The 14,619-nt window shown below is 39.6% G+C and overlaps 1 non-coding gene across 1 annotated transcript; it reads right to left on the bottom strand.

The window, feature by feature from the left end:
- Nucleotides 1–14,271: 14,271 nt before the first annotated feature.
- LOC138417943 (U6atac minor spliceosomal RNA) lies at nucleotides 14,272–14,397 on the bottom strand. The gene has a single exon (XR_011248359.1). It is a non-coding gene; the product is annotated as a U6atac minor spliceosomal RNA (small nuclear RNA).
- Nucleotides 14,398–14,619: the final 222 nt, after the last annotated feature.

The raw sequence follows: 14,619 nt of genomic DNA, 5'->3' as shown, positions 1-14,619 counted from the left end.
AAATGGCAACCCACTCTAGTAATCTTGCCTGGAAAATCCCATGGACAGAGGAGCCTGGCAGGCTATAGGTCATGGGGTCACAGAGAGTCGGACACGCCTGAGCACAAACCACACAGGTATATAAAGCCCTTCGCATAGCCCTTGAGTCCTAATAAGTTCCCATGAATATTAGACATTGTCACTATCATTTTTATTTTTATGACTCAGAGGTGATTATCATTTCAGAGAGTGATGGCACAGAATGCAGGGCTCAGGAGAACTGGTGGTAGTAAGTTGCAGGTGTAGACTCCACGTGTCATGTTCCAAAGGCAGAGGGGCAAGATCGGAGAATGCCCGTAGGAGTGCCGTATTAGGGTTCTCCAGAGAAACAGTATCAATGCAATGTGTATAGAAAGACATTTTTTCATAAGGAATTGACTCACCCAATTTTGAAGACTGAGAAGTCCCAGGAGCTGAAGTGGGCAAGCTGAAGGCTCAGCAGAACGTGGTGTTCAAGTCTAAAGCTGGCAGGTTTGAAGAGCCAGTATTTCACCTTGAGTTCAGAGGCAGAGAAAAAAAGCAGTGCCCCTGCTGGAAGGCAGTCAGGCAAAAGGAGTTCCTTCTCCCTCAGTTTTTTTGCTTTGTTCATGCCTTCAACTGGTTGGATAAGGCCCATCCACCTTGGGGCAGGTAATCCGCTTTATTCAGTCTGCTGTTGTTCAGCCGCTAAATCAGGTCCAATTCTTTGCAACCCCATAGACTGCAGCATGCTGGGCTTCCCTGTCCTTCACCATCTCCTGGAACTTGCTCAAACTCATGTCCACTGAGTCAGTGATGCCATCCAGAAATCTTGTCCTCTGTCATCTCCTTTTGTTACTCAATCTACTCGCTTACATGTTAATCCTATCCAGAAACACCATCATGGACACACCCAGAATTATGTTTGATCAAATATCTGGGCACCCCTTGGCCCAGTCAAGTTGACACAAAAATTAACCATTACAGGTACCTAGTGAGGATATTAACTTTTCAATGATTCCATAATTTTGAAGCGCAAGGGGTGAGATGTCACAAGTAGATCACAATTGAAAAGACCCTAAAAACTGGAAAGTGGACAAGCAGAATTTTAACCTGCTCTCAAATGGTAGATTTGAGAAGGGACCTCCATCTTCTCACAAATATTCAGAGTGGGACCAGGACAGTCCACACTTCTGTCTGTTGACAAAAAGTGTGAGCGGATCTTACTGAAGAATGAGAAGCAGAAGAAAAATAAGGGTCTATCAAATATGGTATAAAGCTAGAGGAAGAGAATAATCTCCACAAAGTTTTGAAGAATTTCAGGAATCTCTTTGCCTTCCTCCACAAAGTGCAGGAAAATGCTATCTCAGTGAATGAAAGCAGAATGACAAAGAGGGAAGAAAAAGTCTGAAAAATGACAGGATGAAATAAAAAGGCAAAGTAAGGTTTAAAAAGCAAAGTGAGTAAGAATTAAAAAAAAAAAAAAACCCACCCCAAACCAAAAATAGCACAGGTAAGATAAAATTGCTTTTCATTTATGAGGAAAACATACTGACTTTTCTGAATATGCAAGGGCTAAGGAAACACCTAGTGTTTCTTCCCTTAGCAGTTGCTACTATCCAGAATTGCTCTGGCTGTTCTAGTCATCATGTGAAATAAGAAAATTAAATCAATATAAATAACAGAAAGAAGAGGAAAGAGAAGCTCTTAGAGCTATGGAGAAAGTTCAGTAAGTTGGTTAGTTATAAAATAAATATGCAAATTGGTTATTTTTCTGTATACCAATAAATGGTTTGAAAATCTATAATCATAAATCACTATAAAGTATAAAATACCCGAGAATAGGCATAATAAGGGCTTCCCAGGTGGCACAGTGGAAAATAATCTGCCTGTCAATACAGGAGACTCAAGTTCCATCCCTGGGTTGGGAAGATCCCCTGGAGTGGGAAATAGCAACCCACTCTAGTATACTTGCCTGGAAAATTCCATGGACGGAGGAGCCTGGTGGGCTACAGTCCATGACTGCACACACATGCACACAAGCCTGGTAAGAAATAAGAATGACATGAAAGAAAGATAAAACTTCACTGAGGGTGATACAGGAAGACAAATAACTGAAGGGAATACTAATGTTCATTAATAGGAAAATGCAGTATTCTATTCTTACGTACTAAAAGTGAATTCTTTCCAAATTAATTTATCCATTTAATACTATTTGATTAAAATCTTAATAGGATTTCTTGAGATGACTCATCAAAGAAGACTACCCAAGAAACAAGTTAGAAAAGTATTACTAAAGAAAGAGGCTTACTTTACCAGATTATCACTAATGGCAGATACAAGGTAAACAATGGATTTTCAGCTCTCATCTTGTTCTGCCACCCTGGCTCAGCTTTCCGCCTGCTGATGCACCTGAAATCTATCGGGAACTTGGAAGTCAATAGGTCCAAAGCCCCCCTCCCAAAATAGGTCTCAGATTATCAATTGAATCTGAGTCGTGTGGATTCAGACTGTCCAATACTTCTGTTTCCACTATGACTGTCCTGATCAGGCTCTTACCTCCATATACCTAGGCTTACTGCCACAGTCCTTGCTCACATTTCTGACTCTCTTCCCTTCCGTGTATGTGGCCTCCATCCAGTATTTCCTCTGCCAACCATGGTGCTACTTGATTAGCTCCTGTGATATCACTCAGTTCCATGCCTCAAAACTTTTAGTGAACTTCCCCCTGCCCTGCCCCCACCATTTATCTACTATATAGACTCTCTGCTCTTTAGATTAATTTCATTAAAGGTTCTGGACTTTTCAGTCCTTACCTGTCTTCTCATCTTTCTCTCTCATGAACCTTCTTCCTGCCAACTATGGTCCAGTCAACCTGAACTGCTCACTGGGCCCTGAGGATGCATCCTACTTTGCTATTTTTGTGATTGTACTAATTCTAAAATGCCCTTTCTTCCAATTCTGCATGTCCCAGTTCTACCCCTTTTAAATCTCATTTCACTTCTAATTGATTCCCTAGACCTTGGAGTTTTCCTGTATGTCCTTTGGTACCTCGTCTTCTACCTCAAAGCATGATGATTTCTAGGAAAGTTTTAATCTATTCTACCAGAATATAAATTCCCTACAGGACATTGCTTATGCATCTGTGTGTGTTCATAGCCTCCATCACAATCCCTGACAATGAGTAAATGATCATTTTATATGTTGAAGTCATTAATTCATAGACATGCCTACAGTTGACCCAAATAATCGAAAGCTTAACAAGTATTTTCCCTGGTGACTCAGATGATAAAGAATCTGTCTGCAATGTGGGAGACCCGAATTTATCCCTGGGTTGGGGCAATCCTCTGGAGAAGGGAACGGCAACCCACTCTAGTATTCTTGCCTGGAGAATTCCATGGACCAAGGAGCCGGGCGAGCTACAGTCCATGGGTTCTCCAAGAGTTGGACACGACTGAGTGACTAACACAACAAAAATTTAGTTAAAGGAAACTGAGTGAGATATACTCAGCTGTCCATTCAAGAAACTCTAGAAATAGAACACGAAAACACTAATAGCTTTTGATCATTGTGGGGTTTTCCAGGAATGTTTTTATTTTTTATAATATCAGTCCTTTATATTTTCAACCTTCTCTAATTTTTTCATTTCTTGACTTTTCACAATGAACAGAAAGAAACCTAATTTTTTTATAAAGCCATTTCATTCCATTGGTATAAACAAGGAGATAAACAGACATTTATGAAGGTGATTCAACAAAGATTTTACTATGCCTTAGTCTTCATGTCAGGCAATCTTGATACACCCAGAAAAGGTCATTTTAAAAAGGAAAAATAGTTTGTCATCAAAATAGTTTTCTGTAATATTAAAAAACCAGATGAGTGTGATGCAAATATTAAAATTTTGTGAAATCATATAATCAGTTTTATAAAAGGTATTTTGCTGTTGTTCAGTCGCTCAGTCGTATCTGACTCTTTGTGACCCCATGGACTGCAGCACACCAGGTTTCCCTGTCCTTCACCATTTCCTGGAGCTTGCTCAAACTCCTGTCCATTGAGTTGATGATGCCATCCAACCATCCTGTCCTCTGTCGTCCCCTTCTCCTCCTGCCTTCAATCTTTCCCAGCATCAGGGTCTTTTCTAATGAGTTGGCTCATAAAAGGCATATGAATTCTATTTAATAGAAATAATTGACCATAGTACTTGAAGTGCTTTGCCTTAATTAAATCCTCAAAATAAGATGAGTGTTATTGCCATTTTGCAGTTTGGAAAACTGAGGAAAGAGTGGTTGACCAAGTTTGCAAAGCCAGAATTCAGTTTAGCTAGGATTTGAACCTTGGCCATGTGAGAGCAGAACTTGATGCCTTAACTGCTATTCTATTTTGACTCACCATAAAAGATAATGGAGTACTTTCCTTCCTGTTGCTGCTAAATACAACTGAAAACCTGGACAGTATATAGAAAACAAACATAAGAAGACTACATGACAAGATGTTCTGTGTCAGTAGACATTAGGGAAATGCAAATTAAAACCACAATGAGCTCTTACTACACACTTATCAGAATGGCTACAATAAAAAATAATGATAACACCAAATGCTGGCAAGGGTGTGGAGAAACTTGATCACTCACACATTGCTGGAGGGAATGCCAAGTGGTAGAGTCACCCTGGAAAACACTTTGGCAGTTTCTTAAAGAAAAACCCAAACCCTGTAATTAGCATTTGACTCAGCAATTGCACCCATGGGTATTTATCCCAGAGAAATGAAAACTTACATTCATGCAAAAACCTGTACGCAAATATTTTTACTGCTGCTTGATTCGTGTAACAGCCTCAAACTGGAAAGAACCCAGATGTCCTTCCTCACATGCATAGTAAGACAGACTGAGAGACGGCCACATTGTGGAGAACGGCTCAGTAATCACGAGGAACAAACTACTGATACACCGACAACATGGATGAATCACCGGAGAATTATGTTGAGTGAAAAAAGGTGATCCCAATAGGTTACAGACTGTGTGATTCCATTTATACAACATTCTTGAGATGACAAAATTATAGGAATGGAGGACACTATAATTGCCAAGAGTTATGAAGAGGTGTGGAGTGGGAGAGAGATGGATTGTAAAACAAGACAGCCAATTCTTGGTTGCAGAACAGATGATGTTACGGTGATTACCTCAGGACACCACATCCCCTTAAGTGATGGTAAAAACATATTATGGAGACCATTTTCCCCTCACCAAGTGACGGTAAAAACAGAGAGACTGTTTTCCCCTCACCCACCTACCTACATGAATGCTTCCTGTTCCCACCTGGATCGTGTACCTGTTAAGTCTTTCATACATTTTAAAGCGGTTTCAGTTTTAAAGCTTCAATGTTTCCTTCAAATTCGCATTAATTGGATTTATGTACAGTTCTCCAGGAGACTAAGAAGCAAAGCTTTATGTTTTTATTAAAGTCTTTGAAGTATTAGGGTTTATTTTGTTTCTTAAAATAATAGAATCGAATCTTAGCTTAAAAAATCTTTTCTGTGGAAATAGGAAGAAGGAAAAAAAAATCCCTTTGGAAAGGATGAATACTCTTCTGTGCCCCTCAGAAAATCAAAGCTATTTTGATAAGTTTTAATTGCCGCCTCACCCTACTTGTTTCACTTTAATTTGAAACCAGAATAACTTCCTGTTGCATTGCCAGATGGCCAATGATTTCATGGTGACATCGCCCACATGTGCTTTCATGAAGTCTAAACAGAACAGTTCACATTTCTGGGCAAAATCAGAACTTCTGAAATGCCTGCTGCTCTAGAATGAAAGAGCGCAGAAATGGGAAGCCTTACACACTTTTTGAAGAGTCAAGCTTCTGCAGACTTCTGTGATGTAACCATTCTCTTTTCCTCTACTTGCAACCAGAGCAGTGGGTACCAGTCTTGGCTGTAGGATGCAGTCACCTAAGCAGCTTTCAAAAACACTAATGCCTGTGCCCCATCCCCAGAGGGCTGTATTAATAGGTTTCCAGTGTGACCTGAGTCTCAGGAGTTTTTAAAATTGAATTTTTATTTTATATTGGAGTACAGGTGATTTACGATGTCATGTTAGTTTCATCTGTACAGTAAAGTGGTTCAATTATACATATACGTATATACATTCTCTTTCAGATTCTTTTCCCACATAGGTTACTACAGAATATTGAGTAGAATTCCCTATGCTATACAGTACATCCTTGTTGATTATCTATTTTATATACAGTAGTGTGTATATGTTAATACCTAGCTCCTAACTTATCCCCCCCGCCCCCACATTTTCCCTTTGATAACCAGAAGTTTGTTTTTGAAGTCTTTCTATTTTGTAAATAAGTTCATTTTGTATCACCTTTTTCAGTTCCACATATAAGTGATAGGATATATTTATCTGACTTTACTTAGTAGGATAATCTCTAAGTTCATCCATTTTGCTGCAAATAGCATTATTTCATTCTTTTTAATGTCTGAGTAATAATCCATCATATATATGTTCCACATCTTCTTTATCCATCCCTCTGTTGATGGACATTTAGATTGCTTCCATGTCTTGGCTATTGTGACTACTGCTGCTATGAACATAGGGGTGCGTGTATCTTTTTGAATTATGGTTTTCTCAAGGTATGTGCCCAGGAGTGGGATTTCTGGATCATATGATAGTTCTATTTTTAGTTTTTAAAGGAACCTCCATACTTTATCCATAGTGGTTGTACCAATTCATATTCCCACCAACAGTGTAGGAGGGTTCAGGAGTTTTTTAGAGCTCCTGGAAATTAGCCTGGATTGAGAAGCACAAATCTTTATGCATTTGATCAAATCCACGTGCTATTTAACTTGCTGTTTTTATCAGCTCAGTTCCTAGCCTGATGAAGCTGCAATTTTCAAAATTGGAATTGGAATTCTAAATGAGATTTTTACATCAAGGTTCTAAGTTCCCTCTTCAGTAATTAGCTCAATTTTTTAAATTAGTAAATTAGGGCTTCCCTGGTGGCTCAGTCATAAAGAATCTGCCTGTCTTTGCAGGAAACATGGGTTCAATCCCTGGTGCAGGAAGATCCCATATGTCGCAAAGCTACTAAGCCTGTGAGCCACAGCTATTGAGCCCAGGAGCTGCAACTACTGAGCCCTCATGCCTCAACTCCTGAGGCTCACGAGCCCTGGAGCCCATGCTCTGTAACAAGAGAAGCCGCCGCAGTGAGAAGCCCACGCAGTACAACTAGAGTAGCCCCCACTCTCTGCAACTGGAGAAAAGCCCGCCTGACAATAAGACCTAGTGCAGCCCAAAATAAATAAATAAATTTTAAGATTAATTAAATTAGTAAATTAGTGACCTTGATCTTGGTAATCATTCTACATCTATGTATATAAAATCATCAGATTGTACCCTTTAAATACAGCTCTATTCATCAATTATTCCTCAATAAAATAAAATGCTCCTAAATTTTACTCGTAAAAAACTTCAGTAAATCCGATTTTGCAGTTTGGGTGTCCTTGAACAAACTGGAGGTCCCTGACATGTAGCAGGTTGGCTGTAGCACAAATTTGAATGAGACGCTTCACAGGCTGGAGAGCTGGGGCATGTACTTTTCCATTCAATTTTGCAATTTTCCTGTTGTTGTGGCTAGGCTCACTGTATGGGATCTTCATGCGCACCTTTGGAAATGGCCGAAGAAAATGTTGGTGAAAGTGAAAAGATCAATTCACTTTTGGAGTGAAGATATCCATCAAAAACATTCCACTGTTAACCATTTCCATGTTTCTGTAATTCATGTATTTACCTTCCTGCCCCCATGCTCCATCCCTCAACATATGCAATCATATTCTCAATCTCATTTTCAAGAGCCACTTTTGAAAACTATTTATTTGGCTGCTCTGGGTCTTAGTAGTGGCATATGGGATCTAATTCCACGATCAGAGATTTAACCCCAGGCCTCCTGCATTGGGAACCCAGAGTCTTAGCCACTAAACTGCCGAGGAAGTCCCCTCAAGACCCTAATATTTCTATAGTGTATTTTAGCGAAAGAAGTAGCAAGTATCTCTTCTTTCCAACTCTACCTCCTTATCACCATTCTGTTTCTCCTATGACTTCACTCTCTTTTCTTTGCCCTGTAGTGTACATCCTCCCAGCTGAAAATGGAAAAACTATCTTATGCTGTTTCTGTTAATACCTTGTGAATATACTGAAGCCTTTTTTATGGCTTGGTATATGGTCTTCACTGTTTCCTGGGAGCCCTGATGGCAGGTACTCTTTTATTTTCAGAGGAGTTTGATAGATACATATTTTAAGCTTGTTAATTCTGTTTTTCAGGCCCTCAGTGTTTTTACTCTCCTATCAGTTTGCCCTGACAAAGACTGAAGAAAGGCATGTTAAATTTGTCATTTAAAAAACGGAAGTAATGCTTTCTCATAAATAATTTTAGGGGAAAATGGTGACCAAATGGTGATCAAGGTGCTGCTGCTTCTCGTTCCCCATTCTCAATTCCGTACCTCAAAGACAAATGCTGTTAAGAGTTTCTGATTTTCATTGTGTTGTGGAAATAGATTAAATAGATTGTATTGTATACTATATTATGTCTAAATATATTGTATATGTTGTAGAATGTGTTTCTGATATGTCTTCAGAGCTTATTTTGGGTGTTAGTCACTCAGTTGTATCGTGTCCGACTCTGCAGTCCCGTGGACTACAGCTCACCAGGCTCCTCTGTCCATGGGGATTCTCCAGGCAAGGACTAGAGTGGGTTGCCATGCCCTCTTCCAGGTAATCTTTCCAACCCAGGGATGGAACCCAGGTCTCTCGCATTGCAGGCAGATTCTTTACCAACTGAGGCACCAAGGAAGCCCAAGTATACTGGAGTGGGTAGCCTATCCCTTCTCCAGGAGATCTTCCTGACCTAGGAATTGAACCGGGATCACCTACATTGCAGGCAGATTCTTTATCAGCTGAGCTACAGGGAAACCCAGAGCTTATTTTTAAAGAACTGAAATACTAAGCTAAACCCTTGCCACCCCTCTTTTCTGTCCTTCCTTCTTCCCTTCTGAAGTTGATGTGTATTATTCTATGATTTTTATACTTTTCATTCAGATGTGTTTATCATAAACAATATATGTTGCTCATATGGATACATAGGTATATAGTATTTACTCAAACTGCTCATCTCTTCACAACTTACCTCTTCACTCAACATAATTCTCTTGATATAAATTGATATTTGGTGATATATTCATTTTACATGCTAAATAGACTTGTGTTGCTTACATAAAGCTGATTTTATCTTTCACCTACTGAAGAACATATTATATCTGATTTTTTAGAAAGGGATACTTTCTACTTTCTACTTGAATACAAAAGGGGCAGTTTCTCTGGGGGAGACATATAGAAGTAAATTTTTTTCTAGAATAGAATATGTAGCTATTCAATTTTCCTAGCTATTATATTTTTAAATGTGCTTGTCAAAATGGTTTTCATTTATTCAACACGTATTTTATTGGGTGTCTAGTATAAACCAAGTCTGTTCAAGGCACAAGGATTTAGCCATAAACAAGAGACACATTTCCCGTACTTCTGAGGTTAACATTTGAAGCTGGGAAGAGATGCAATAAATAAAAATACAAAACACCAGGTGGCAATTAGTGCTTTGAAAAATTAAAGTCTAAAGGGTGGGGAGAGAGCAGTTGGCTTGGGGTAGGGTGGGTGGATACTATACTATTTTAAGTGGGGGCAGGGAATCAGGGAAGACCTGTCTAGTAAAGTGGGAACAGCAGGTGCAAACAGCAGGTGAGCTGCAGGAGTGTGTGTGTGTGTTTGAGGAGCAGCAAGGGTATGAGTGTGGCTGCACTAGAACCAATAGCCAGGAGGTGGATCAAAGAGAACCAAGGTAAAGCATTGTAAGAATTTGGAGGACTTCCCTGGTGGTCCAGTGGCTAAGACCCTGTGCTCTCAATGCAGGGGGCCTGGGTTCTATCCCTGGTCAGGGAATTAGATCTCACTTTCCTCAGTGAAGATCCAGCACAGCCAAATAAGTAGAATAATTTTAAGTTAGGGCTCTTTTTCCAAGTGAAATGGGAAGTCAGTAGATGGTTTTAAGCAAAGAAGTGACGTGATCTGACTTAGGTCCTAAAAGGGATGACCCTGGCTCCCATGTTGAGAGCAGACCTAAGCTGTGGGCAGATGCTCCAACACTGAAGACTGTCATCTTCATTCAGGCGGCAGACGATTGGCTTGGATTTGAGTGAGAACTATGGAGGTGAGTAGAAGCTGGATACGATTTGATGTTAGAGCTGAGAGTTTACTGATGGTCAGATGTGGGGTGTGAGAGAAAGTCAATCAAGGCTGCCTCAAAGCTTTTGGTCTCAAGCAACAGGATGCTGTTAATATAGGAAAAAAAGATGAAGGCACCTTACACTTGAGACCTCTTTTGAATCTCAAGGTGAAGATAACAGTCCTGACAGCTTTTGCAGACAATCTAGGGGGTGGAGCCTGAGCAACCAGAGTTGCCATTTGCTGGTGTGATGAATTTATATTTCCCACCTGCAGTGTGTAAGAGCTTCTGTTTTCATCAACACTTCAACACTTGATGTTATCAGACTTATTTTTGCCAGTCTGATGGATTTGAAATGGTCTCATTATCACTTTAATTTGCATTATCCTGATTCCAGTGATACTGAGCATCTTTTATGGTTAGTGGCCACGTGTGTTTCCTCTTTTGTGAACTGCCTATTTATCTTTTTGTATTTTATTTATTGGTTTATAGGGGCTTTTTATAAACTCGATATAAATCCTTGGTGGGTTATATATCAGCAACATACATCGTCTGCTAGTTCATGGCTTGTCTTTTCACATTATTTATGTTATTTAGTCACTCAACACTTCTACATTAAATACCGTAAGAATACTATTTCCATAACTCCCTATAACCATGGAGGAAATTACTACCGTTAACACTTTTTTCACCTTTCTTTGTCCTTTCACCTCTCAATTTTTTGTACCCTCATTCTTATTCTAGTATATTATACTGACAGCATTATTACTTTCCGTTTTAGTACTCTTCTTTCAAGATTTACAATGTGTACATGCTATCTAATCATGAGAATAATCAGTTGCTTCATTCCTTTTATATTTTCTCCAAGTCCTCTCTTAGTGAATGACACAATCATATCAGAGAATTGTTTTGAGGAAAGGAGATGTATTTCCCAAATCTTTATATAGTTGAGAGTGTCTTTCTGCAGCTTTTTTTTTTTTTTTTTTTTTCTGGCTGTGGTGCTAGCCACGTGGCGTGTGGGGTATTTCAATCAAACCCATTCCCCCTGCCTCGGGAATGGGGAGTCTTCACGTCCAGTGAGGTGGGTCCACTTCCCTGGACCACCAGGGAAGTCATCTGCTGCTTTTAGATGTGGATGCCTACATGATTGTCATCTTGTCACATTCTTTTTTCTTCAAAACTCTGTTCCTATCAATTCATACTGAGAAGAGTTCTGCAGTCAGTAATGTTTTTCCTTTGGATCAGAGGTCAGCAAACTTTTTCTGGAAAGACCCAGATAGAAAATATTTTAGGCTTTGCAGGCAATACGGTCTCTTGCAATTAAAGTGCTGAAGCAGCCACAGACAAATAAACAAATAACCATGGTTGTATTCCCATAAAGCTTTATTTTCTTTCTTTCCCCCCCCCCCCAAAACAGGCAGCAAACTGGATTAAGTCTCTGGGCTATAATTTATCACCCCCTGCTTTAGCCAATTCACTTTTAAGATTCTTTTCTTTTTTAAAATAATCTAAGCTTAACAACTTCCCCCTCCCCACAAGTAGATATTCTCTTTTAATAATTCCTGAAACATGGTAAGTCCTTCTAATTTTTGACATTACAAAAAAAGTTCACATATAGTTTAGGCAAAAGCTAAGCTCCTATACCAAAAAGATCTTAGAAATACAATGGTCCTTATATATAGAAGTGCCAAGATGGAAGGCTGGGTCTGTTTCTGGTGTTAATAGCAATCCAGAAGTAGTCAATTCAGGCCTGCCACATCTCTGGCATCTTCCACAGGTGACTTCCATCTGTGGGTCAAAGGAGATGCTGACATTCTCAGTACCTACTGTAAGATTCCCAGATAAAACATAGGTCACCCTGTTTAATTTGAATTGTAGATAAACAACAAATAATTCTTTAGTACAAGTATGTCTCATGCAATAATTGAGATATGCTGAAAATGTGTTCCTTTACATGAAATTCAAATTGAACTGGGCATTCTTTATTTGCTAAATCTGGGAATCTCTTTTTTTTTTCAGCCATCATGAAGAGGACAAGGGGCTAGAAAGGCACAGGTTCAGTCTTTTAAGGGAAACCTCCACAGTGGCAGACCCTCATTTCTGCCCACCACTCATTGGCTTGAATTTAGTCTTAGGGCCACACCTAGTTAGAAGGAAGGCTGAGAAACTAGGTCTAGCTTACTGACCACATGGCCAGCCAAAATGCTATTTTTATGAAAGGAGAGAACAGATATAGGAGGGTATATTACATCTTTTAATAATTTTCTTAGTTCCATTACTTCTAAACTCTTTGTTAGATGCACTGGTTTCTCCAAATTGGATTTTGGTTACTTGTCCTCCTTATTTTTCATCTCCTATCTAATCATTTTAACTTTTTTGACTTTTTCTTCTAAAGTGTTTTTTAAAAGCCTGTCATCCTTCCCATTATTTTCTGCCAGATACTTCTTCTCGTTTTTTTTTCCCCTGCTGTACCCATGTGAGATCTTAGTTCTCCTAACCAGGGATTCAACCTATGCCCCCTGCTTCCCCTGAAGTATGGAGTCCTAGCCACTAGAACATCAGGGAATTCCCCAAATGTTTCTTCTTATTGCTTATAATTCAGTTATTATACACACACACACATAGAGAGAGAGAGAGAAAGAGAGAGAGACAGTGGCTGAATTATTTTTGAGTGGATTCAGCCAATAAAGAGCCACAGTAGGAGGTTGGAAGAAGGCAAAAGGGTGGGTTCATAGAACATGGCACAAGATTGGGCTCTCTCTTAGTTGCAATATCTATTTTTTTTCTTTCTGTGTTGCAATTTTAGAAAATTAAAATGTAATTGAAAAATCTTTGGGGAGAAAAGTGATGCAAGCATGCAGCTATCCTTTTGCTGCTGCCGCTAAGTCACTTCCGTCACGTCCAACTCTGTGCGTCCCCATAGACAGCAGCCCACCAGGCTCCTCTGTCCCTGGGATTTTCCAGGCAAGAGTACTGGAGTGGGTTGCCATTGCCTTCTCCTGCAGCTATCTTACTGAAGCCCAAATGTGAATTGCCCTATATCATCGTGCAAACCTTTCCTATCTGAAAGTAGAATCCGTGGTTAGCTGACCTTGGGATTAGAAGAGAACGCAGGCAGTGATAGGAATAGAGGAGTGGGATCTACAGTGCCAGGGAGTTTTGAAAGATAGTGAGTTTCACTGAGTCAAGGATTGGTGGGGTCTTTAGATGTGTCTCCTCCTTCTGCCCTGAGAAGGTGAATGGGAAGGCTAGGATATTGTTTTCATTCTGAAGAAAAAGATTTGATTGCTCTGGATCAGGCCTACAATATCAAAATCAATTGCTAACACAGTTTCTTAGTTGGAATGGTTGGTATTTAGGTTTTTTTCCCCAAGATGATGAAGACATATTTCAGTTCTCCAGTTTGACTCTGGATTGCTACCCAGATTGCACAGTATTTTCACAGGATGTTCCAGCTCATATTTAGTTGGGTGGGTGGAAACCTTTAAAAAACTGGTCTCATATTTTTAAGGGAAACTGGAATGCTTATAAATGGAAGTCACGATTCTCAGGGTAAAAGAAAAACGTGGACATTTTAATTCTTTTTCCTCAAAATATAGACATAAACTCTTCATAATGCTGATGAATATAAATACCATACCACTCAATTTTAATTATGGAGGTGCTGCAATAAATATTTGAATCCAGAAGAGAATGCCTGCTACATGATTACGGTTAGACTATGGGCTTTGTAATTAGTGCCAAAGTGCAAGTCCTTGTGAGTTCTTGGCAGGGTAATGTGGTCAAAAATCAGTTTGGTCACCAGAGGTGGACTCAGGTAAAGAGATAAAATGTGGTACTTCTGGGAATCGAGGCCCACTTCAAGTGTTCTTCTTGTGGGCACCTCACGTAATTTATACTTTCCCTTTTAGGCACGTGCACACAGACACGTATATATATCTTCCAGCAACCCAGAGCGTTGTTGGATGGCCAGGAATTTCTTTTCTTTCTTTCATTTTTTTTAAAACAGTGGTTAGATGCCATGAAGTAGGTGGCAATGCCTTAACCATATGCGTGCTGTCAGGCCTGAGAGCCTCTTCCATCCTTGTCAAGGGGAATGCTAACCTTCTCTCCTTTCATGCAACACAGGGATTTCTTGAAGTATAAATATTTATGAATAATAGTCACACAATCATCATTCCTTTCTTGAATAATTTTGTAGTGAAATGTGCAAAAGCTGTGGTAGGTATTATGGAGTTCTGAAGAAACCAAATGCCCTAGGAATTGGCCCTAGAGAAGTTTACAGTCTAGGTAGAAAAGGAGATAATAATCAGGTTCCTTGGAGAAGGAAATGGCAACCCACTCTGGT

The sequence above is a fragment of the Ovis canadensis genome, chromosome 13, assembly GCF_042477335.2.
Source record: "Ovis canadensis isolate MfBH-ARS-UI-01 breed Bighorn chromosome 13, ARS-UI_OviCan_v2, whole genome shotgun sequence".
Taxonomy (NCBI): domain Eukaryota; kingdom Metazoa; phylum Chordata; class Mammalia; order Artiodactyla; family Bovidae; genus Ovis; species Ovis canadensis.
Note: the sequence above shows the minus strand (reverse complement) of the source record. Positions and strands in the feature narration are given on the sequence as shown.